The sequence below is a fragment of the Bos indicus x Bos taurus genome, chromosome 2 (genome assembly GCF_003369695.1).
Source record: "Bos indicus x Bos taurus breed Angus x Brahman F1 hybrid chromosome 2, Bos_hybrid_MaternalHap_v2.0, whole genome shotgun sequence".
NCBI classification, from domain to species: Eukaryota; Metazoa; Chordata; class Mammalia; order Artiodactyla; family Bovidae; genus Bos; species Bos indicus x Bos taurus.
In genome coordinates this window covers 71,455,753-71,481,278 of record NC_040077.1, presented here as the reverse complement: position 1 = coordinate 71,481,278, position 25,526 = coordinate 71,455,753, and the positions used below count along the sequence as shown (strand labels likewise).

At 41.9% G+C, this 25,526-nt stretch overlaps 1 protein-coding gene and 1 long non-coding RNA gene across 5 annotated transcripts in view; one reads left to right on the top strand and one right to left on the bottom strand.

Moving 5' to 3' along the window:
* The window catches only part of PTPN4 (protein tyrosine phosphatase, non-receptor type 4), a 190,748-nt gene extending 182,806 nt beyond the window's left edge, over positions 1 to 7,942 (bottom strand). For all 4 annotated transcript variants that reach the window (XM_027562478.1, XM_027562489.1, XM_027562499.1 and 1 more), the window contains exon 1: positions 7,640 to 7,942. The gene's annotated coding sequence lies outside the window, so the exon portion shown is untranslated. The remainder of the gene's footprint in view (positions 1 to 7,639) is intronic.
* LOC113905363 lies at positions 7,942 to 21,814 on the top strand. The gene is made up of 3 exons (XR_003514641.1): positions 7,942 to 8,203; positions 13,127 to 13,233; positions 19,914 to 21,814. It is a non-coding gene; the product is annotated as an uncharacterized LOC113905363 (long non-coding RNA).
* Positions 21,815 to 25,526: the final 3,712 nt, after the last annotated feature.

Sequence of the window (25,526 nt, the reverse complement as noted above, 5' to 3'; positions counted from 1 at the left end):
GTTCACTATAGGCACTCAATAAAAATTATTTGGCCTTCCCTTTCCAGTTGCCCAAAGAGAAGTCTTAGCAGCAGCACCAACTCTTCCTCTTCCACTACAACCAAATGGACTCTGAGTTCTCAGGAAACTGCCGCATCAGTTTTCAGTTCCAGGCTGACACCCTCATCTTTATTTCCTCATTTCTGGCTCTTATCACCTCTCACCTGGGCTACTGCAAGAGCATCCTAACCGGTTTCCCTGCTCCTTCTAACCTTATCTTTGCACCATCCTTATATCTTTGCATCATTGTTTAGAAGTCAAGGTTTATCTTTCCTTATTTAAATACCTGTAATTGCTCCCAATGTAAATGCTGATTTCCGAACAGGCAGACAAAAGACTCCTGTAGGGCACTAGCAATGCAGAAGCACCAAAAAGATATTTCAGATACACACATAAAATAATCAACTAGTAATCCCTGGGGGGAGGAGGAGGAGAGAGGAGAGAAAACATGAGGACTTTGACAGGACTTCCTTCATTTTTATATTAAGGTTTAGTGTTGGTTTTATTTTTGATTACATACACTGAGAATGCCAGGAGAAGTGTGGGTACCATAAATTTTCCAATACTAACAGTGCTGTTCCCAATGCTTTTCACAACTTGCACCAAAGAAAATAATTTTTAGCTCTCTGGGACAAGCCAAGGAGATTATTCCAGGTCAAAAGAAACCACCCTGGTGAGTCCAATGTGCTTTGGTCACATACACTGACAGCCATCTTATTCTCTGGCACAATAGTAAGCCATTCAGGGCACCCCAGTTGGGAAGCTCCATTCTAAAGGTCTTAATATGATTGCACTCACAGCCCAAACAAGGACCCTCACAAGGTTTTATCTCCTACCACAGTCAACAAACATATATAAGCACATGGATTCACACATAAAATCAGACACCAACGCCCACCTAATAGACCACTTCTCTAAACGCATGGATCCTCTCATGCATGCCTTTTTGTACATGCTGTTCTTTCTACCCAGAGATCAATCCCTACTCATCCTTCAAGACGCTGCTCAAATGCCACTCTCCTTTCCACAGATCGTATTACACTTGTCACTCTGAATTGTAATTGTTGACATATGTTACCACCCTAGAATTTGAGCTCAAGGACAAAAATCATGTCTTATTTACTGGTATACCAGTGATCTCTATAACAGACATTCAAATGTCTGTTTAATTACACACAAATAAATGTTCACTATATCATTTCCCAATAAGCCAAAATTTTCAAACTACATTAATTAAAAAACAAAGTATAATTTTATAATAAAATTAGTATTTTTCCCAAAACAAGAACACCCATTGTTCTGTAAGAGATTTGGCAGAGAGAGATATTCAAACCATTATCCTAGTCCTAGAGTTTTAAGTTTTAGACTGAGGAAACAAACCTACAAACAAGCTATAAGCACAAAAATCTTCACTGCAGATTCTAACAGTGGAAACTTTAGGAACAACCAAAATATTCAACAAAAGGTAAAAGACTAAACCACCTGATTGATAAATCACCTGAATGTCTAAGCAATTGTTTATATTCATGAAGATGGGAATGGGAAAACGGGAAATAATGTTACCATTTACTGATCATCTCTTCTATTTAAAGAATAATGCTGGATGCTTTATATATATTATCCTAATCCTCCCAACAATTCAAGGGCAAGTACCATTATCCTAAATTCACAGACAAGAAAGTAAGCACAGAGGTTACATAGTTTTTCCAAGGTGTATGAGACCAGATTCCTACCCATATCTCCCTCACTCCAAAGTCTGTCACCTTTTCCCTGTATTGTTCTTCCTTTACAACATTCCAATGCAACGTTTCCAATATATTAAACTCCAAAACTGTTATCTCTACAACTGTATAAAAAAATATAATAAGACAATGGCCTGGAAGGAAACAAAAATATCTTTTAGAGTAGTGATTATGGGTGAATGTTGTTATAGTATTTATAATTTTTTTATTAGCAACTTTTTAAAAGCATAATTGCTGAGAAATGGTCTAAACTCATAAAGCAATACAGACAAAACAACCCCTATTTTTTATTTTTTAACATGTTTATTAAGGACACACAGTAGGTAACATATAAAAACTTAAGAAGGAAGAACTCTAGGGCCCTCCTTGGTGGCTCAGTGGTAAAGAATCTGCCTGCCAATGTAGGAAACACGCATCAAACACGCATCCCTGATCCAGGAAGATTCCACATGCCACAGAGCAACTAACCCCATGTACCACAACTATTGAGCCTGTGCTCTAAAGCCTGGGAGCCACAACTACCAAGCCCATGTGCCACAACTACTGAAGCCATTGCACCCTAGAGTCATGTCCACAACAAGAAACCACAAGAAGAAGCCCAAGCACCGCAACTAGAGAAAAGGCCCCACAGCAACCAAAGACCCAGCACAGCAAAAATATAATAAAACTATTTTTTTTTAAAGAGAAGGAAGAACTCAAGAAACTATATATAAATAATCATATAGTAACACCAGGGTACTCATTACTAGGATTAAGCACCATTCTTAAAAGGTGAATTCTGTAAAAGACTTGTGGACTAGAGATGTGCATGTGTGCTAGTAAGTCATTTCAGTAGTGTCCAACTCTGTGCGACCCTATGGACTGTAGCTTGCCAGGCTCTTCTGTCCATGGGGATTCTCCAAGCAAGAATACTGGAGTGGGTTGCCACGCCCACCTCGAGGGGATCTTCCCAACCCAGGGATCAAACCTGCATCTCTTACGTCTCCTGCATTAGCAGGCAGGTTCTTTACCACTAATGCTACCTGGGAAGCCCCGTGGACTGGAGACAGGAATGTTTAAACTGAAGAAACGAAGGCAGGGGGAGGAAAAAAGAACACTTTCTTTTTAAGCAAAAATGAGAAACAGGGTTAGTGAGATGAAGTTGGCAGGAAACCTGTAAGGCCAAGCAAATTAATTCCAAAGTTTGGAATTAACCTGATAAGCAACAAGAACTGTAATATATTCTCAAATGGTAAGTGGCACTGGGCTTCCCTCATAGCTCAGTTGGTAAAGAAATCTGCCTGCAATGCAGGAAACCTGGGTTCGATCCCTAGGTTGGGAAGAACCCCTAGAGAAGGAAATGGCAACCCACTCCAATATTCTTGTCTGAAGAATCCCATGGACAGAGGAGCCTGGCAGGCTAAAGTCCATGGGGTTCCAAGAGTCCATGAGGTGGACACAACTTAGCAACTAAACCACCACCAAGTGGCATGCTGAAAATAAGATCTTTAAAGATTCAAAATTTGTTTCAAAGTAAGTACTGTCTTTGGTTACACAGTGTTTTCACCAAACAACTGAGGGTAAAATAATCCATTATCCTTTATGTGCTTTAAACATAACTCTTTTCCCAAAGAGAAAGTGACTAAACAAACAAAAGTTTTTATATAAGGAGTGAGTATATGAGGAAGGGATTCGTTCAGATATAATGCTTGCAAATATGAAATGCTATAGCATATTTTAGTAAGAATCAAAGAACTTTAGAGCAAGAAGGGATACTAGAGATAATCTTTTAGTGATAACATCTTCATTTTCACAAGGGATTAAATTGAGGCTCATGAACTAAGTAACTTAACTAACATCATATATAAGCTAGTGGTAGATTCAATATCAAAACTCAGATTTTCGGGTATTCCCTGGTGGTCCAGTGGTTAGGAGCTTCCGTGATAGCTCAGATGGTAAAGAATCTGCCTGCAATGCATGAGACCCTGGTTCAATTCCTGGGTCAGGAAGAGCCCCTGGAGAAGGGATAGGCTACCCACTCCAGTATTCTTGGGCTTCCCTTGTGACTCAGCCAGTAAAGAATCCGCCTGCAATGCAGCAGACCTGGGTTCAATCCCTGGGTTGGGAAGATCCCCTGGAGAAAGGAATGGGCTACCCACTCCAGTGGGTATTCTCTATTCTGGCCTAGAGAATTCCAGGGAATGTGTAGTGCATGGGGTCTCAATAAGTCAGACACGACTGAGCGACTTTCACTTTCACTTTCCAGTGGTTAGGACTCCGGGCTTTCACTGCAGGAGGCAAGGGTTCAATCCCTGGTAGGGGAACTAATATCCTGCAAGATGAATAGTGAGGCTTGGCAAAGAAAAAAAAAAGAAAAGAAAAGAACACCCAAACCAAAAACAAACAAAACTTCAGATTTTCTAGGTAGCAAGATCTAAAGTTGTCCTGCCCAATACTATAGTTACTAGTGAAACCTGATTATTTATATTTAAGCTGATTAAAATTAAATACAATTTAAAACTTAGGTCCTCGGGCACAACAATCACATTTTAAGTGTTCGATCTGTGCCATACACGGCTAATGGCTACCACATCTGACAGTGCAGAATAAGAATTCTGCCACCACTGCAAAAAGTTTAACTGAACAACATGATCTAAAGAATAAGCTTCAGAATCAGACAAACCCAGTCAAATTCTACTTACTAGCAGTATGACCCTTGACAAGTTACTCATGTTCCCATTTGGAAGAGGGGAGAAGTAGAGGATTAATAATTCCTACCTTCCAAAGTATACTTGATGCTTATGTGGGATAGCATGAAAAGCCCCTTTACATTGTCTGGCATGTAACAGACAATAAACACGTCCATTTTGGATCCTTTTTCCCTGTATATTCCTCTATAAAAACCTCCTTGTTAAGAGATACAATAACTCACAATAATGCAATAACTCACCCAAATTAGTATCTTTCCCACAAGATAATCCACAGTGCCTAATTTTCATTCTGTTCCCCTCAATTCCTTCAAGCACTTGCACCTCTCTTACAGTGTTTCTGCTTAGGAAGAATGAAGAATGAACGTGGGGGAAATCACCTCTAATGAAATGGAGGAGAATGTAATAAATTTCCCCTCTAGTTTCCCATTCCATTTTAAATACGACTGTACTGACTGATCACACACAAAAAAAGAAATAAATTATATTCCTCCTAGGTACCATACTTCCACATTAAGAGAAGATTCTACAATACTTGTTCACTATACTCCTTCTCACCATCTGTGCTAATCGAATATTAAATGAAGAAATAACACCTTCCTCCTACAGTACTTTTCTGGCAAACAATAAAAAGATTTCCAGAATACTAAGCCAATCTTCAAAGCTTCACAGCTTAACGTAGTAAACTAATTTGACAAATCTAGACTACTGAATATAAAAAACTTCATAACAGGCATGTTATTACCCAGAAAAACAACAAAATTCAACTCAGCTTGGAACCAGTGAATTTCTGCCAATACTAAATTTTATTTAGAAGCAACAAATCATACTTAGCCACATTAAGTCACACAGACTTGCCATTTCTAGTGAGGTCTCCAACTTTATATTTTTAATAACTAACAATTAAAGGACAGCTTTAAAATATGTCTTTAAACATCCACCAAACAAGGTTTCTACATATTTTTAAAGCTTCCTTGTTGTTTAAAACTGACCATATTAATCCAGGGAAGGGAGAGGAGAGGAGGGAGTCCTCTCAGCAACAGTAAGAATGTCTCCTTGAAATTATCTGTCATTCTTACTTCGTTCCTTAAAGATAATTTACTTAAAAACATGACCACCCACCCTTAAAGAGCTCAGAATAAATCATAATACTAAATAGATAACATTGCACACTATACTATCACACAATTTAAATTATGTTTAGTAGATGAAATTAAAATATTAGTATCTCAAACATACAAATCAGAGTTTAATAAGTCTACGGGAGTCACATAAGTTAAAAAAAAAAGGCACTGTAAAAAGTTTTCATTACTATCCCACATGAAGTATTTTATATTAATAAAGTTAGGCTTCTATGCCTGAACTGATGAAATCTAATCGTGAGTCTATAATGTTTTAAGTCCTTCTGTAATAATGAAGTGTACATTGGTCACAGGAGAATAGTTCAAATGAATTTTCCTGAGGCTGCATTCTAAGTACATCTGACCCAGAAAGTATTTTTAGCAAGTGTGTTCAATCAATGCTGGTTTATGCCTAGTCTAAATTAGAAATTGGGTGCCACAAATTTAAAGTAACGAAGTTACTAGGGATATTTTTAAAGATATTCAATTAGAAAATCAGAAAAAACCACAAAGTTTAAACAATTCAATACGCACAGCCTATAATCTAAACAGGTTCTAGGAAAACAGGCAATAAGAAAGCCACATCTTCATCCATAACTACTTCTGAGGAACCTATGATTTTCTAATTTTAACCTACTCAATTAATAAAACTGCAAAACAGTGATGGCTCCCTGTTTTCAAAATCTCTTGCCAAATGTTTAAAATAGGCTAAGTCACAAACACTTCCATATACAAAAATAAGGTCATGAGTCTCTTCTTAAAAACTACTCAAGATCATGATATTGTGCGACCATGCACATGTTTCAAAGAAAAGAGGTGACAAAGATATGTGTGCCATTAAAAAAAAAGGAGAGAGAGAGAGAGAAACATAAAAATAGCTTCTGTGGTAATTGGAGCATAAATTTATTCTGACAAAAAATGGTGGGATCCACAAAATGATTGCGTTCTTCTGCTATGAGTTAGTAAAGAAGCTCTGTAGAGAAAAACTTTTGCTTACAAAAAGCCTTTAAAAAAAAAACAACTATAGGTTGAATTTCTCAAATTCAAGATTTAACTGATGTACTATCTAGCTCTATTCCATTAAGCACATTTTGGGCTCTGAACAATCATTTATTTTAAGGTCATCTCCTTCCCCTTAAAAATGTATTTTTTTCCCCTCTGGCAACAAAGATTAAGGTTCAAAAATCAGGATAAAAAAATATCCTGGCCTAACTGTTCCACAGTCTTCTTTTTACTCAAACCATTCTTTACAAGTCGGATACTTTGGCGTTTTGATTTTTTTCTCCATAAACATGGTTTAAACTGTAATGTTTCAACTGGGCCCAAGATTTGGTTACATAAACCGAATATTACTCCAATCTCTGATTCTAACAGCAGTTGGTACATTGCAGATACACAGACTGTCCTAGAAAAAGCGCCTGAAAAACCCTACCCATACACATCGTCCTCCGCTGTGGTTCACTGTATAATGCCTTCCAGGCATAAAGTCTCCCATTCTAAGTTTCCCAGAACCATCCGTGCGTATATATGTGCCACTGTAAACTACTCCATGTTAAGGAAACCCTGGGAAGCGCATCCGTACGTCTATTTTGCTACATCTCAACTTTTTCTTTTGGCTCAACTACAGGTTCCTAACACAAACATGCAAAGGCAGAATCATAAAAGGCTTAAAACTTCAAGGATAGGACTGTATGCCCAAGCAGCAAGTAGGAAGCTTTCAAAGGAGCCAGTTTTTTTTTAAAGGAATCCCTCAGCAGTGGAAAACTGAATATTCTAAAACCTCACCTAGAGTTTAGGGGCCGTGGAACATTCCATCTCCGCACCTACTCCATCCCTTCTCCCCTGACTCCCCCAGAACAGAGATTCCAACTAAAACACCAGGAGGCTGAGAGCAGGGGTCCCACGAAGAAAGGGAGCAGGCAGAAAGCATCCTTTCCCCCTGACTTGAAATCAGCCTCACGCCTTCGGCCGGCCCCACCTGGCGGGCCGCAGGTAACAGCCTCGCGTGCCACGCAGGGCCGAGAGGCGGCTGGGACCCGGAGCCTCTTACCTTCGTGTCCCAGCCGCGTCCTCCGGGCTGGAGAAGAAAAGCCTGGAGGCCCGGCCGCGCCGCCCCCGGGGCTCCGTCAGCGTCCGCCCAGCAGCCGGCGCCGCAGCGGCCGCGCCACGGCCCCGAGCCGCCGGCACCACCTCATACTGCGGGGCTGCCGCGCGCTCCCGCACCTCCCTGCGGGGATGAGCTAATCCAGCCCCGCAGCGGTGTCGCGGGGGTGGGGGCCCCAGACGGGGCCCAGAATCCAGCCCCGGGGACCCCGGAGTCCTGAGAGAACAATGTGGGGCCGCGAGGAGGAGGAGCGGAACGGCGCGGCGAGAGCGAACGGGCGACAATCCTAAGCAGCGTTTGTGTGTGAGAGTGCAATGGGCGCTCAGTCCCTCCCGCCGCCGCCGCCTCCTCCTCTTCCTCCTCCTCCTCCTACTCCGTCTCCTCCTCCTCCCTCAAGCACACCCCGTCTCCCAGGCCACAGCATAGCAACCGAACATGGCGGCTGCGCAGACGCCGCCAGTCAGCCGCCCGGAGCTGGGGCCGCGACCACGGGAGGCGATCTCGCGAGAGGTGAGGCCAAGCCCCCTCCCCGCCGGCGCGGGCTGGAAGCGGCCCCACCAGCGGGAGCGCGGGGGACGCGCAGGTGCGAAGGAGGAGGGACCTGGGCGGGAGGGACGGACTAGGAGGGGCGGGGCGCTGTGGCTCCGCGGTGATTGGTTACTGAAACTGGGACCGTCCCCCTCGCTGGACCTAGAGACATGAGGGACCCCACAGAGGGGGAAAAAACCTCAGTTTAAAGTGGGAAACCGGACCTTTTGGCCCCAGGTTGTCCCAACTTCAGTGCTGAAAAAGGATACAAGTTTTAGGGTGCAGATTTGAATGATTTCCTCCCCCAAATATAGACCCTGAAACAAAGAACAAATAACGTTCATTTATAGCCTTTGAGTGCCTCTATGTGCCAGGAACGGTGTGCTGTTAAATATGAAATTAATTCATGCTAACCAAGTGTATGAATCGGTTATTACCAGGCTGGGGTTTTTAGCCAGGTGTTCTAAAATCTTTTTGATGATACAAACTTACTGGCGGTGAGACAAATACATGTGGGCTGGATAATAGTGGAAATTATGGCGGGAGGAATTTTTGCATTCATTTTTGTCAGAGTCCTCTTCTGTCATCAGATACCTTCTTGCTCTTCCGTGCTCTTAGCTTCAGGACTCCACCAGAGCTGTCCTTTCTGAAACATTCTTTCAAAAATCACTTTCCCTCCAACCCGACAAAAGGCCTATTTACTAATCAGGGATGGTTTTTGCAAGCTAAAACCTTGCAGATCTGTACAGATCTGTGAAATCTGCAGTTTCTAGGGACTCTCTTCTCCCTTTCACCTGGCTCAGTTTTTCTGTTTGAAAAAGACAACCCATCAGTCCATGTTGTTCTGACTTTCCTTCCCACAGCTTGGTTCCAGCCAGGTTCCTTCCTCCTTCCCAGACAGGTTCTCTGGCCTCTGTGTCTCCGTTCTCTGTGCCTTTATTCATACTGTTCCCTCTGCTGAAATGCTCTTCCCTTCACCTTCATCCTGTCTACACTCAGTCATCCTCCAATAATGGATCTTACTTCTACCACAAGTAAGAATTTCTTCCTCTTTGACATGATACTTTTAGGTTTATACCTCCCTTTTCTTACAGTGTTCTTTTTATTATAGGATACTTATCCCTGTGCGGGTTTTATCGCCACTATCCATGGGGAGCTACTGGAGTCAAGGATCTTGTCTTGGTCATCGCTGTATCCCCTCGCATGCCGGGAGACAGTGACATTGCCCGGTGTCAAAAGAGTTTGTTAAGAGAATGAAATGCTTAAATCTTTAATTGGTGGGATTTGGAGAAGGTACTTGAGACAGACTGGTCTCTTACTGAGCTCCAAATCTAGTAAATTGCTGTGACTCTTGAGTGACACTCACCTGATTTGAATTTGTCTTTGTTAATGTCCTGTAGAGCTTTGTAACTAGTCCTCCAGCTAACCTTCATATCTCCAGACCTTCTCCCTCAGCCCATTCTGCCTACCCTCATCTATAAAGCACAGTGACCTTCTATACAAATAGAAATCTTGATTGTAATATAACTGGAGCCTCAAGATTGGAGAGGCAGGAGGGCGATGCCCTTTGTTTTAGAAAACTCCACAGGATGAGTCCTTTAGGTAAATGGACTATCTATCTACTATTCTTTAGGAATACTGTGAAGTCACTTTTTAAAAATTGAGTTATAATTCATATACTACAGTGCTTATTTGCAAAGTTGTACAGCCATCACCTCTACCTAATTATGGAATATTTTCATCAGCCCCAAATGAAATTCCATACCCATTAGCAGTCACTCCTCATTCCCTCCTCCCCTAGCCCCTGACAAGCACTAATCTACTTTCTGCCTATAGGTATTCACCTACTCTGGGCATTTCATATACATTGAATCATACCATCTGCAAATTCTCTATCAAAATGGATAAATGTGGGACTTCCCTGGTGGTCCAGTGGCTAAGACTCTGTGCTCTCAGTGCAGGGGGCCCAGGTTTGATCCCTGGTCAGGGAGCTAGATCCCACATGCTACAACTAAGACCCAGAGCAGCCAAATAAATAAATAAATAAAATTTTAAAAAGGATAAATGTTTGTTTATATTTAAAATTATAATCTTTAAAAAAATTAATCAATGCCTATTCTGGATAATTTTGATGACCACCTTGTCATCAAATGCTGGCATTTGATTTTGTATTTGGCACCAAGAATTATATCTTGCGTTTTCTTGAGCTAATGAGAAAAAAATAGAATACTCTTTGTAGACACGACAGCCTTCTAACTAGGAGGTGGTCAAATGTCCTCATGGTTCAGTTCAGTTCAATTCAGTCGTTCAGTCGTGTCCGACTCTTTGCAACCCCATGGACAACAGCACACCAAGCCTCCCTGTCCATCATCAATGCCCGGAGTTTACTCAAACTCATGTCCAACAAGTCGGTGATGCTATCCAACCATCTCATCCTCTGTCATCCCCTTCTCCTCCCATCTTCAATCTTTCCCAACAACAGGGTCTTTTCAAATGAGTCAGTTCTTTTGCATCAGGTGGCCAAAGTATTGGAGTTTCAGCTTCAGCATCAGCCCTTCCAATGAATATTCAGGACTGATTTCCTTTAGGATGGACTGGTTGGATCTCCATGCAGTCCAAGGGACTCTCAAGAGTCTTCTCCAACACCACAGTTTAAAAGCATCAATTCTTCGGCTCTCAGCTTTCTTTATAGTCCAACTCTCACATCCATACCTGACTACTGGAAAAACCATAGCTTTGACTAGATAGACCTTTGTTGGCAAACTAATGTCTCTGCTTTTTAATATGCTGTCTAAGTTGGTCATAACTTCTCTTCCAAGGAGCAAGTATCTTTTAATTTCATGGCTGCAGTCAAGATCTGCAGTGATTCTGGAGCCCAAAAAGATAATGTCTGACACTGTTTCCACTGTTTCCCCATCTATTTCCCATGAAGTGATGGGACCAGATGCCATGATCTTCGTTTTCTGAATGTTGAGTTTTAAGCCAACTTTTTCACTCTCCTCTTTCACTTTCATCAAGAGGCTCTTTAGTTTATCTTCGCTTTCTCCCATAAGGGTGGTGTCATCTGCATATCTGAGGTTATTCATATTCCTCATGGTACACTGTGCAAAAGTTTCACAGAAATTCATGCCTAAAAAAGCCAATACCATTGGGGCAGAAGGATAAATTAGGAGGTGGGGATTAACACATACACACTACTATACATATAAGAGATAAACAACAAGGTCCTACTGTAACGCACAAGAAACTATACTCAATACTCTGTAATAACCTATATGGGAAAAGAACCTGAAAAGGATATGCAAATATGTATAACTAAATCAGTTTGCTGTACACCTGAAACTAATACAACGTTGTAAATCAACTATACTTCAGTATAAAAATTAAAAATTAAAAAAAAATAGACCCTATAACAGCAGTGAGTTTCATAGTCTCGTTACAAAAAAAAATTAATTTCAGCAAAACATCATTTACATTACATACTTAACATTAATTGAATTTTTAACTTTATTAATCAAAGGTTCAAAATTGTCATTTTATAGATGTAGAAGGGCTTTGAGAATGAGGACTTTATACCTAATCTTATGTTTACACAAAACAAAGAAACATAATCTAAATAATTTAATATTACATTGAGAGTTAGCAAGTTTTTATTTTCAGTTCAAAGTGGCAGCAAACATTCCTAGATATTGGCAGACAATGCTGTTGACTGTGACTTTTCCCCTTTGTCTGTGCCTGCTCTTGGCTGTGCTTTGGGAGTGAAGAGCAAGGGTTGTGTCCACACTTGGAGGGTGTTGGCAGAAGGGACTGGCCTCGCACTGTGTGACTGACTCCCAACCCCGGGTAGCTATAGCCAGAATGGAAAAGGCATCCGTTCTAGCTTGTGCAGCCAAGCCAGGCTGCCTGTGCTGAGGCAGTGACCTCTGGCAGCTGCAAGGCAGCAGAGAAGGAGCTTTGATCAGGCCCTGTGGCCAACTCACCAGCCACTGTCTCCCCCGACCCCAGCCTCCCTATCAACAACTTAGGAGGACCCCTTTGGAAGAATGATAAACTCTTGGGTCACTGGGGACTTCTGAGGAGGACAACATCTCGGGAAGCTGGACTGGGCTTGCTGGGTGGAAATCAGAGTGGTATGAATTTTAACATTAAAAACATGTGACTTAAAGTGACCCAGTTTTGTCACCTAAGCTGGTGAGGTGGGTCATACAAGGAAAACAGGGTTTCAAACACCTGGTTTCTGACATGTGACCTTAACTGTATATCTGTCTGCCTTAGCTGGATTAATTTCATTCTTTCATCTGTCTGGAATCTTCAGACATAACTTGAAGCAAAGCAAAACAAGACAAACAAATTCAGACTTAAACCTTTGAAGTGTCATACATTTTCCCAAGAAGTTTAGAATTCTATGGCTTGGGCTTGCTTTAATCGTAGCTCCTTTGCAGCTCAGTGTTCTGTGATAACCTAAATGGGTGGTATGAGGGGTAGGGGTGGGGGCAGTGGGAGGCAAGTTCAAGAGGGAGGGGATATAAGTATACACATAGCTGATTTACTTTGTTGTACAGCAGAAACTAACACAACATTGTAAAGCAATTATACTCCAGTAAAAAAAAAGAAAAGAAAAAACCCGTAGAGCTCCTTTGAATGTACTTTTTAAAAATAGGTATTTATTTTTAAAAATTACATAACATGTATGTCTAAGGCAGGTGACCCAGTTTGGTCACTCTTTAGATATAACCTGCTTCCTCTTCACTTGCCAGAAATTCTTTCTTATTCTTTCTTTTCTTCTTCCTTTCCTCCTTTCCTTCCTTCCTTTTTTTCCCCATGCTTTCTTTCTCAATCTTTTTCCCTCCTTCCTTCCTTCTTCCCCTTCTCTTTCTTTCTCCCTCCTTTCCTTCCTTTCTATAGCAGGAAAAGATCCACGTTAGCAATCCCTGGGATCAAGAACTATACAGAAAAATGTAAAATTTTTAAAATCAAAGACTTCCTCCTACTTCCAGCTCCAGAGTCCAAAGGTAAGCAGTATTCACAACTTCTTGAGTGTGCTTCCAGAATTTTCTCTGCATTTGTAAGCTTAATATCTTTTCCCCCTAACTACAATCAATGTCTTTTTTCCATACTTACTATATTTTACTTACAAATGTTCTTAATAGAACATATGGATATACGTCATTCTTTCAAAGGGCTGTATCATAGTGTATTTAATCTTCTCTATTGGGCATTTAGGGACTTCCCTGGTGGTCTAGTGGTTAAGACTACAAGCTCCTAATGCAGAGGGGCACAGGTTCAAGGAACTAGGATCCAGCATAGTCAAAAATGAAGGTGGGGAGCATTTAGGCCATTTCTGGTTCTTTGCTATGACATACAATGCTGTAAAGTACATTTTCATGACAAAGCTTTGTACATAAATAAAAGCATTTCTTTCAAATTTCTGGAAATACAATTGTTGGCTTGAAGTATCTGAGTATGTTCAATTTTGGCAAGTATTGCCATCAACTATGTGTGAGTTATCATTAATCTCTTTATCATTTCTAGGTTTTGTGTTCTCCTCAGTCCAAAATAAACAACAACAAAAGAAAAGAAAACATTTTCTTCTACTACTTTTAGGTTTTTTTTTTTTTAATACTTAAGTCTTGACCCATCCAGAAATAATTCTGGTGTAAGGAAATAGGGATCCTGCTTAATTTTGGGGGGTGAGGTGGGGGATCCTGCTTAATTTTTTAATGGTTTTCTAGCTGTCTCACTATTACCTTGTTGAATAATCCGTTACACACACACACACAAACAGTAAATTTCTTTTCAAATACTAAATTAAAAATTTTGAATTGGGGATTTTTTTAGTTTACTGCACAGAGCTAACTATCTTTCCTCTGTATAAGTTTCCTCTTGATACTATAACAAATTACTGCAACTTCAGTGACTTAAAACACAAAGTTATTAAACTGAAAATGAAAGTGAAGTCGCTCAGTCGTGTCCAACTCTTTGTGACCCTATGGGCTATAGCATACCAGGCTCCTCTGTCCATGGGATTTTCCAGGCAATAGTCCTGGAGTGGATTGCCATTTCCTTCTCCAGGGGATCTTCCCAACCCAGGGATCGAACCCGGGTCTCCCGCATTGTAGACAGACGCTTTACCGTCTGAGCCACCAGGGAAGTTCTGGACATAAGAATTATCTAAAATGGATCAACATGCTCTGTGCCTCTGGAGGGTCCAGGGGAGAATCTTTTCTTGTCTTTTCCAGCTTCTAGAAGTCACATGGCCCCTTGGTCCATCTTCACAAGCAGCAGCCTAACATCTTCAGATCTCTGTGTCTTGTTACCTTCTCTGTCTTCTAAAGCCCTCTATAAAGTCTCTTATAGAGACCCTTGTGATTACATTGGATCCACCCACACAACACAAGACCATCTCCCCATCTCAAGAGCCTTCATTTAATCACATTGGCAAAGTCTCTTTCACCATGTCAGCTATGTATTGAGACAGTGACCCTGTGCATGAGGTTGTAATCATCTTTGAAAACTATTACTCTATGAGTCACCATGTCTAATATCAAACTTTTAAGCTATTAGAGTTTCTAATAAGTTATAATATCTGAAAGCATGAATTTCTTCTAACTTTTCTCCAAAATGAACATACTTTTACTTGTATGATTTTAAAATATTTGAGCCCCCTAGAAGACCTAAATAGACATTTCTTCTTCTTTAAGAAGACATACAGGTGAAAAGATGCTCAATGTCACTAGTTATTAGAGAAATGCAAATCAAAATTACAATGAAGATACTGCCTCACACCAGTCAGAACAGCCATCATTGAAAAGTCTACAGACAATAAATGCCAGAAAGGATGTGGAGGAAAGGGAAACCTCCTACACTGTTGGTGGAAATGTAAACCGGTGCAGCCACTATGGAGTACAGTATGGAGGTTTCTAAAAGCAAAATAAAAATAGAGTCACCATATGATCTGGCAATCCCATTATGGGCATCATGCACCTCCATGTTCATAGCAGGACTATTCACAGAAGCTAAGACATGGAAGAAACTTGAGTGTCCATTGACAGGTGAATGGATAAAGAAGATGTGGTACATATATACCATGGAATACTACTTAGCCATAAAAAAGAATGAGATAATGCCATTTGCAATAACATGGATGGACCTAGAGGTCATCATACTAAGTGAAGTAAGTCAGACAGAGAAAGACAAATATCATATGACATCACTTATATGTGAAATCTAAAATATGACACAAATGAACTTATCTATGAAACAGACTCATAGACATAAAGAACAAACTTGTGGTTGCTGAGGGGGAGAGGGTATGGGGAAGGGAAAGATGGGGAGTTTGAGACCAGCAGGTGCAAACTAGTATGTATACAATGGATAAACAACAAAGTCCCTGCTGTATAGCCCAGGGAACTTTATTCAATATCCTGCAATAAACCATAGTGGAAAAGAATATAAAAAAGAATGTATGTATGTATAACTGAATCACTTTGCTGTACAACAGAAATGAACACATTATAAATCAACTATACTTCAATAAAATAATTTTTTAAAGAAAAATAATAAAATATACAAGCCCCAGATCATGACTAAAATATTAAATTGTATTAATAGCATATTGGGTGTGTCTAATTTAAGATCTATATATTATCTGAAAAAAATTATTTGTAGATGTATAGTAGATGTAGGTGAATATAATCTTTATAAGTACATTCATAGGACACTGATCATCCATAAGTCGCTTAACCTATAAGTCTTTTTAATGAAATATTAAAGCAAATTAGTTCTCATAATTTTCATTTATTTAAAAACACATGCATTGCTCACATACTATTTGAGAGTCACTGGTAAGAGGTGGCCCTTGCCCTCAAGGCAAGAATTTTTCATTCTTAGATTGTGACTTATCAGAGGGTTTTGAAATCAATTTAGTGGATTTTGAAAAGACAAATGAACTAGCGTAGACAAGAAAACAGAATGTATCACACAAACTGAAGATAAACATGGGACTGTGAAACTTTCAGTTTATGCTTGTATGTATGTGAATTTTGATGTGAAATCTCTTTCCTATTTTGGATGTGGTGGTCAAAAAGGTATGAGATCCTCTAGTTGAGGGAGAATGAATAAGCACACCAACAATACTAATTAGTCTGAGGCGTGCTTTCAGATTAAACCCTATGAGGGGGGGCACCCTGGCTGTGTCACCATTATTTCATCATAGCCTGACCTAATGTCTGAGATATAATCAGCCCTTGGTTATTCTTCTTGAGTCAATGAATGAACGAGGTGGGCCTGGGGTGCCAGGGACAGCAGGAAAGCAGATCGGAGGATGAGAACATTTTGTCCTTACCTGTCCATGGCTCACTCTGAGAGCTGTGGGCTACAGGCACAGGGCCGGAGAGGAAAATGATCCAGTGAGGAATTGAAGGCTGGGCAGCGGGAAGCCTGAGGGACCTTGAGTGACATCTAGTGGCATTTTGGACCAAATGGCAGCCCCAGCCTCAGTGATCTCCCATTAGGTGGAGTATTATTGCATAAACTGCTTTAATGGGGGGAAAAGGGACTCCATTCCTGCATGGAGTGTAGATGAATTTGTAGATGAATCCTGTGGGTTTACTAGGTTTATCTTTTTTTTTTTTTTTTAATATATGCTGGCTTTGTCCAAAGAGGCTTTCACATCACATTAGAAAATCTGGGTTAACATTTGTGCGTTTGTAGTCTGTTACTCAGCACCTGGGACAGCACTTTCAGGTGTGGTTCAGGTGTGTAATAAATGCCTGCTGGTGGCTGGCCGACACGTTTAAACATTCATTCAACCTGCGCTCCTTGATCAGCTATGGCCTACATTAAGGATTCTCATCCCCGGTCACACATTAGAAACATCAAGGGCATTTTTTAATAAATATAGGAGCCTTGCCCTACCCTGACCCCTCCTGCATGCTTACTTAATTGATTGGGGTGGATCCCAGACTTCTCTTTAGATATGGATGTAGGTATTTTTTTCAGCTCCCAGGGTGATCCTACAGTGCAACAGGGTTGAGACCCACAGCTCCCATTTGGACAGGCACTGGAAGTAACAGAACATCGGTGGAAAATGGGACTCCCTGAATCAGCGCTTCTCAAACTGCCTGGGGTGGAAGGACTAGTCTTCATGGACCCACGTTTTTTCTAAATACAAATAAAAAGAAATTCTGAGAAAATTAAATGAGACAAAGACATATAATAAAATCCAAGCCCCACTGTTCAGCAGAAATGATTTTCTCTGTTTTATTTCTCTTAAAGGTTTTAACTGCTTAATCTGAATTTCTGTACTTGTGAGCTAGTGACACACCCTCTGCAGGGCAGCACTTTGTCATGCTCTGGATGAAGGTGGGGGCATGAAGAAGACAGGAGATCCAAAAACACACCAGTGCAGTAGTGACAGAACACACAGGTTGTTCTTGTGTATTTGAGCAGGAGGCCTGTGGACACCTCTGCCCCCTCAGTCACAGCCCTGTGGGGCCACAGGGCCAGGGTCCCAGGCCTCAGCTCTCCAGAGCTAAACTCTGATCTTATCAGAACATCCACATGATCAGGCACTTGGTACCACCTATGAGTTAAATGTTTTTTTGCAAACTGGTTTATAAAGCAAATATCATTCTCCTTTTAAAACAAATTTAAAAGCAAATCACTCCCCTTTCCAGGAGCCAGACACTGATGTTTGTTATAAGGATAACCTCCTTCCAGATTGAAGGTCTTCAGGCCCGAGACGATTATTTAGGGAACAGGGGGTGAAGCCCTGCCCTGTGATGGAGCATTCCGTCCAGCAATGTGATGCTCACACCCACCCCATGCAGGTGTCTCTCTCTTAGACAGTAATAAATAACCACCATCAGACTGACAGCTGTCACACTTCTAGCTGTACCTCTGTCCTTCCCCACCTCCTGCAGGCAGGCTCAACACCCTAGATTGTTACCACTTCTTCTACACCTGGGTCTTTGTCCTAAGCTTTTTTTTTCTTAATGCTTTAAGATATCCCAATTTAATCACAGTAGTAAATTGAGAATTTTTCCAAGGCTGTGCCTTGTTTCTGTTTTGGGCATATGACGTTTGGAGTGATCATACGTATCAGAATCTTCCCATATATGAATGTTTATGCTTAGGGGATGCAGAAGGGAAGGAAGGGTTTTACAGGAACACTGATCCGATCATTGGGGGAAAAGAGGAGAAACAAACCCAACAGGAGACAATTGCAATTGTATCTTCATTTGGTGTATGAAGAGGGAGCAGATATCACTATAAAGCATAACTGTAAGGTGATCTTTCTTTTACAAGTATATATCAGAATCTACACATTTAAACTGGTACCACCCTCCAACTCAGTCATTCGGGGAAGCTATATGTTTTCCAACAATTTGACTATTTCTCAAATACCATCAACCCTCATCTAAGTTCATCTCTACCACCCAACTTCCTTTACGAGAGGATGCTTTGACCGGTCCTTTGGGGCTATTCTGCCACCCCACCCCTATTCTAAATCCTGGTTGAAGCAGAAGGGAGCCAAGGACCTCTAACCCCATCAGCAGGACTGAGGACTTGACTTAGTTCAATGCCTTCTGGTGCCTGTGTACTGGGCATCATGCCAGGATTAGGGTTTGCAGAGATGAAGACAACACAGCACCTGCCCCCAAAAACTTCTCAGACCAGTGAAGAAAGGGTTGACCTAAAAGCCTGTACACTCATTCTTCCTCTATGAGGAGAAAATCTGTAGGTATTCATACAGTTGAGACCAAGTATGGGAGACCTGTGAGTGTTGACATAAGGTACACACTCCAGTTCTTGGGATATACCTTTAAAGCTGCCCCTGGATTGTTGACAGTTTGGCTAAAATCGAACCCAATGGGGGAAAAAAACTAGATAAATCCTGTGAGTGTGGAGCACGTTGCTCCAGATAAAAGCCAAGTTTAACCAAATGGGCAGCCACAAGTGGTCCTGTTTTAAAGCTCCTGTGAAGTGAAGACAACATAAAATGGCAGTTTTGGAAAGAGCAAAAACTGTCAAAATGTCTTTGAAGCTCTTTCCAAACCCCTTCATGTACAAGGTAAGAGCTTTAACTTTGCTCTGAATTATTTGGGTATCAGTGATGTCAAACCAATTAGTTACTGGATCAATTCAGTGGAGAAAGAGAGCCTTTTTAAAAAAAAAAAAAGAAGAAGAAGAAGAAGAAGTGGAGGTATTCTGGTATGGTTGAGGACATGTTATTGACCTTATACTAACATTCTAGAAATTAGTTCTTAGATTTTTGTGTCTGCCGCAAAGTAATTTGTAACATGCTTATTAGAAACTCTGGTGCATATAGTTAGAGCAAATGGATTAATGTGAAAGACCTGCAGTCAGGAGGAGGTAGGTTTGCACCACAGTTAAGGGCAGGGTGTCCTGTGCTGCCCTGCCAGGATTCTTCTCCCGTCCTTGAAACAATCGGGGTGTTATTAGATGAGGTACTTGTTCTGAGCCGAATTACGTCTTCCCCCAAATTCGTATGTTGAAATCCTAATCCATAATACCTCGGAATGTGACTGTATTTGGAGATGGAGATCTCTAAACAGTAAATTAAAATAAGATTATTAAGGAGGGGCTCTCATCCAGTGTGACTAGTGTTCTTCTTCTTTAATTTTTTTTTTTTTTTCTTTTTTCTGGCCGTTGTTCTTCTGTTTTGCAGCTGTGCACAGCAGCCGAGGAGAAGACCTGAGAGACAACGCGAAAGCCGGGAGGCTGCCCCGGGCCAGATGCACGCACCAAGCCGCCATGACTGCTGCCGGCACTGCCTTCTTCTTTAATTTTTATGTTTGACTGTACTGCATGGCACATGGGATCTTAATTCCTCAACCAAAGATTCAGTCTACACCCCCTGCATTGGAAGAGTGGAGTCTTAACCACTGGACCACCAGGGAAGTCCCCGGTTCTTTCTTGAAGTTCTTTCAAGATGAAGAAATGTAGACACATGCACACAGAGAGGACCACATGAACACACCGCAGGAGTGGCCATCTGCAAACCAAGGAGGGAGACCTCAAGAGAAAACAAAGTGCTTGCACTTTGATCTTGCCCAGATAGCCTCCAGAGTGGTGGGAAAATAAACTTATGTTGTTTAGGCCACTGAGTCTGTGGTCCTAGCTTACCATTATGCTACTCAAACCCCCTGTGCTTTCTGCTGCCTCCACAAAATGGGACTAATAATATGTACTTACCTCAAAGGATTATTATGAAAATGAAGAGAACTAGCAAATATGAAGCACTTAGAATTATTACCACTGACTGGACACTGAACATGTGCCATGTCTATTAATTTACTCCCCCCATCTTCCTTCTGAATAAGTCATATGTCTCCATTTTGCAGATATGGAAATTTGAATTTGGAGGTTTCAGCAAGCCCAGCCACATTTAATATTGGCCTCCCACCATGGAGCTATAAAGATTGAAAGTGTTATACATAAATGCAAGCCACCCACGTCATCAAAGCTACAGCAGTGTGTTGTTTGCAACCAGCATAGGGAGGGTATAATCTAGAAGAAAGAACAGGAATTAGAATGGAGAGGTGTATCACCTTTGCATTTTTGTGCCGTAGATGGTGTTGGCAGCAGAGGAGAACCACAGAAGGAGATGTGATTGCCTTCATGTTTTATAAAGTCCATTGTGATGATAGGGGAGCATAGACTGGGGGTGGAATGAGGGATCAGTTTCAGACCATTGTAATAACCCAGAAGTTTATTATAAGTGCTTGAGCCAGGGTGGAAATTGTGGATATAAAAGAGAACACAGATCCTTGAGATATTAAGGAACATAACTCAATCATTTATTACGTGATCCAGGTGAGACCCAGGTTTCTCACTTGCCCAGGTGGCTGGACGGGTGGCACAATCAGTCACCAGGATCAGCAGCACAAGAGAAAAGAGGGTGGGTTTGAAAATGATGAGGATGAATCCAGTTTAGAAGAAATTGAACTAGAGGTACCTGTGAGATTCCAGGTAGAACTACCCAGAATTCAATTAAAGACATGGATCTGCAACCCAGGTCTCCAACTTGCTCTGGAGTTAGCGGTTTGTGATGGTAACACAGGTCATAAGGACAGTGTCTGGAGGAGGAAGAGAAGGAGGAAAGGAAAGAATCCTGGGGAATGAGCACCATCATTTGGGAATAGGCCCCCATGGTGGCCCAGTTGGGGTGGGGAGAGAGGAGGGTCCCATGCTCCAAGGGAAGAGAACCCCTCCAGACTGCCATAGAGGTTGACGGCGCCAAGTGCCCTGGAGCTGACTGAGTAAGCGGTGGGTAGGAAAGGATGCCCGGGATTGAGAATTCAATATTCAATCATGACCTTTGCCAGACAGTTTCAAGGAAGAGGTGGGGGTGGAAGGCAGATGTCAGTGAAGAAGGAGTGGGAAGGAGAGAGAAAGAAGATAGGTTGCAAGGAGCTTCGCTGAATAAGGGAAGCGACAGGAATAAAAGGCGGGGGACAGGAGTGAGGGGAAACTTTGATTAGAACATTGTGCCAACAACGTTATGTCATGAGGTTCAAGTTTTCATGAGAGTCAATGAATATGCTCTTTTAAAAAAATCACAGTTAATAAACCCTAACCCAAGGTAACCTTTTGGTAAATGAATAATCCGTGCTTCACCAGCTCCGCAGTGAGTCTGGAGCAGCCTGTAGGGTTGTTGGCCTGCCTTTCTGACTACATTCCCCCAACTGTCCTGGGCTGCTGGCCCACTGAGCTCACAGACACAGTGCTCAGACCTTGTACCCCCTCCAGCACTGGGCAAGCCAGCGTCCCCAGCCCTGGTTCCCATCTACTGGCCCTGCCCACTGCACAGTCAGCCAGGTTTTCCCAGGCCTCTTCCTATGTTACAGCAGGTGCCAGGGAACCAGCCCCCATATCCGACCAAAAACCACAGAATAAACCCTGTGGCCAGAAGGTAACATCAACCAAATCCACACCCTTAGCTACTGTGACACTCCTTGGGGGAAGGTGTCTCCGTCTGTCTTTCACCCTTAGTTTAGGAAGACGGTGCTGAGTCATGAAGAGAATGTATACTTTGGATCAAGGCAATGATGCAAATCCCAGCTTCAACTCTTAATAGCAACTTGAATTTGAACAAACCATGTCATCTTTTTAATCATAGCAATGACAATAGTGGTAACTAGTATTTATTGATTGCTTATTTCTCTGCTAAACACAATGTATTCCTTCTATCCCCTGGGGTACCCTATAATGGCGAATGTGTTGTTCTCGCCATTTTACAGATGAAGAGCCCAAGACATAGATTGTTAAGTAACTTCTCAAAATCACAACCAGTGGGTGGAGGAGCTGGATTGGCTTGATTCTGGAGTCTAGACTCTTTGAGACTCAACTTCTTTATGTGTGGAACGTGCACAATGATAACAACCTCATGGAACTGATCTAGAATGAGACATAACTTCTATGAGGCCCCTAATAGATGCCTGGCAACACAGGTTCCCTCCTGCTGTCTTCGCTTCTAAAGGCATCTATACAGACTGTTAGGGCAATGGCTCTCAGTGAGGATTTATCCCCAAGGCCATTTCCTGGTGAACTGATTTGCAACGAGGAATCACTATTGTCATCTTGCAGGTCCTTCATCGGTCCTTTTGAAAGAGTTCTTGCAGGTTTCGGTCCTCAATTCAGTACATTGGACATGCAGAAACAGTAAAGACTGTCTTCACATTCCATTACTCAGACACCGACAAAACTCTGTTCTGTGCTTTCCTGGACACCAACTGAGTGTCCCACCATTTAAATCAGTCCTGACACTAATTACCAAGAGTTAGTGTCTGACCCCACAGGTTAAGGACTCAGTCACACAAAGTGAAAGTGAAGTTGCTAAGTAGCGTCTGACTCTGCGACCTGATGGACTGTACTAGGTTCCTCCGCCCATGGGATTTTCCAGGCAAGGATACTGGAATGGGTTGCCATTTCCTTCTCCAGGAGGTCTTACTGACCCAGGGGTTGAACCTGGGTCTCCCGCATTATAGGCAGACACTTTACTGTCTGAGCCACCAGGGAAGTGACTACACTCAGTTGCAAATCCAAAGTCACCAGCCTCCTGTATTTATGATCCACTGGTCATAAAGAGGGGTCCCATGACTCTGTCCTTCAGCTCGATAGTTTGCTAGAATGGCTCACAGAACTCAGGAAAACAGTTTATTTACTGTTACTAGTTTAGTACAAAGGCTACATACAACTCAGGAAGAGCCAAATAGAAGAGGTGCATAGAATAAGATATGGGGTGAGGCATGGGGCTCCCCTGCCTTCTCTGGGCACACCACCCTCTGAGGACCTAAATGTGGTTACCAACCTGGAAGTTCTCCGAGCCTTGTGGTTTAGGGGTTTTTATGAAGGTTTCATTACATAGGTATGATTGATTAAATCATTGACTAGGGGTGATTATCTTAACCCTCATCTCCTTTCCCCTTCCTGGAGGTGCCAGGCTGGACTGCAAGTTCCAACCCTCTAATCCATGGCTGGTCCATCCTGAAGCTGTCTATGACACCCTCATCCAAGAGTAACTCATTAGTTTACCTAAGGCACCACCAATCATTCAGGCAATTCCAAGGGTTTTAGATGCTCTTGTGCCAGGAACTAGGGACAAAGACCAGATATATATTCCTTATTATATCACAGCATCACACAGTGACACAGTTGTTGAGAAAAACATCTTCCAGAAACACACGTATTCTTAGAGGACAACCAGTATTAGTGGGGACAGGACAAAGACCATGGACAAAGACCGTCTTTGGGGAGGAGGCAAACTTGGATACCAAACTTGTGTGAAGTTCCTCCGAGTTGACTCAAGTCTGTAATTTAGAACCACACATAAAAATTGCCTTTTTGAGAAAGGCTCAAAATTACTTAAATGAAACTTCTTTCTTTCCATAATGTGAGAGCAAAGACTCCCAGACTCACCCACACACCAGTTTCCTCCATGTTTTCTTACAGCTGGTTAGTTTGCTTCCCCTGCCCATCCCCTGCCCACCTCCTTGGGTTCATGCTTTTCCTGGCACTGCTAAGAATAGCATAATTTGGAGTGGGTTTTTTTTTTTTTCTCTTTTGGTCTATGTAAACGGTCTGTGGATGTATTTCATTCCAGATGTTTTTCCCCAACCTGTCTTTCTTAAGAAACCCAGAATTATTTTTAAACATAATTTGGGGGCTTCCAAATAAAACAAATATCCTAACTGCCTGCGGGTTCCTAAGTTACAAGTCCTTGCTTGGTGGTGGGGAGAAAAGAAGACATAGAACAAATAGGGCCAGCTCTGGAGACGAAGTGAGGCCTCCGAGGCTGTCCCTGGGCTGGCCTGTTTTCCTCTTCTCTCTTTTCCACTTCTTGGGTGTTGTTAAGGGCTGAATTTCGTGTCCCTCAATACCTGAATTCACATGTTAGACCTCTAATCTCCCATGGGAATGTATTTGGAGATGGGTCCTCTAAGGCAGTAATTAGGGCAAAATGAGGTGCTAAGGGTGAGGGCCTGATCCCATAAGATTCGGGTCCTCATAGGAAGAGACAGCAGAGAATTCTCTATCTGTCCACACACACTCAGAGGAAAGGCCATGTGACAATGAAGTAGCCATCCGCCAGCCAGGAAGAGAGCTCTTAGCAGAAACCGAACCCTGTTGGATCTTAATCTGGGCCTTCCAACCTCCACAACTGTGACAAGATAAGCTTCTGTTGTTCAGGCCACAGCAGTCTGCGATGGTTTGCTCTGGCAGCCCTCGCTAACTAATACAGGCCCTCTGGCTGTCCCTGAGGCACCCTTCTTGAGATACTCACTTCTGTCCCCTAAAACACACCAAGTAGGTCTTCTGTTGAATTTTGTCAGCCTCCTTGTCCCCCAGGAGCTAATCTGAGAGAGTGACTCATCCAACAATAACAGCAAATCACACCACTTCTCCCAGTTAATACACTGGTGGGGACCCTTAAGGCTTTAACCCGGGGTTCTCCATTCTGGTTTCATATGAGAATCATACGGAGAACGTATTTAAAAGATTTTATTTGTATGGGAATCTGAAAAAATAATAGGAATGAACTTATTCACAAAACAGAAAGAGACTCAACAGACAGAGAACAAATTTGTAGTTAACAAAGGGGAAAGGTGAGGGGAGGGATAAATCAGGAGTTCAGGATTAACAGATACACACCACTATGTACAAAATAGATTTTAAAAAGGACCTACTATATAACATAGGGAACATACTTAATATTTTGTAATAACCTATAAGGGAAAAGAATCTGGAAAAGAATATAAATATGCTCAGTTACATATAT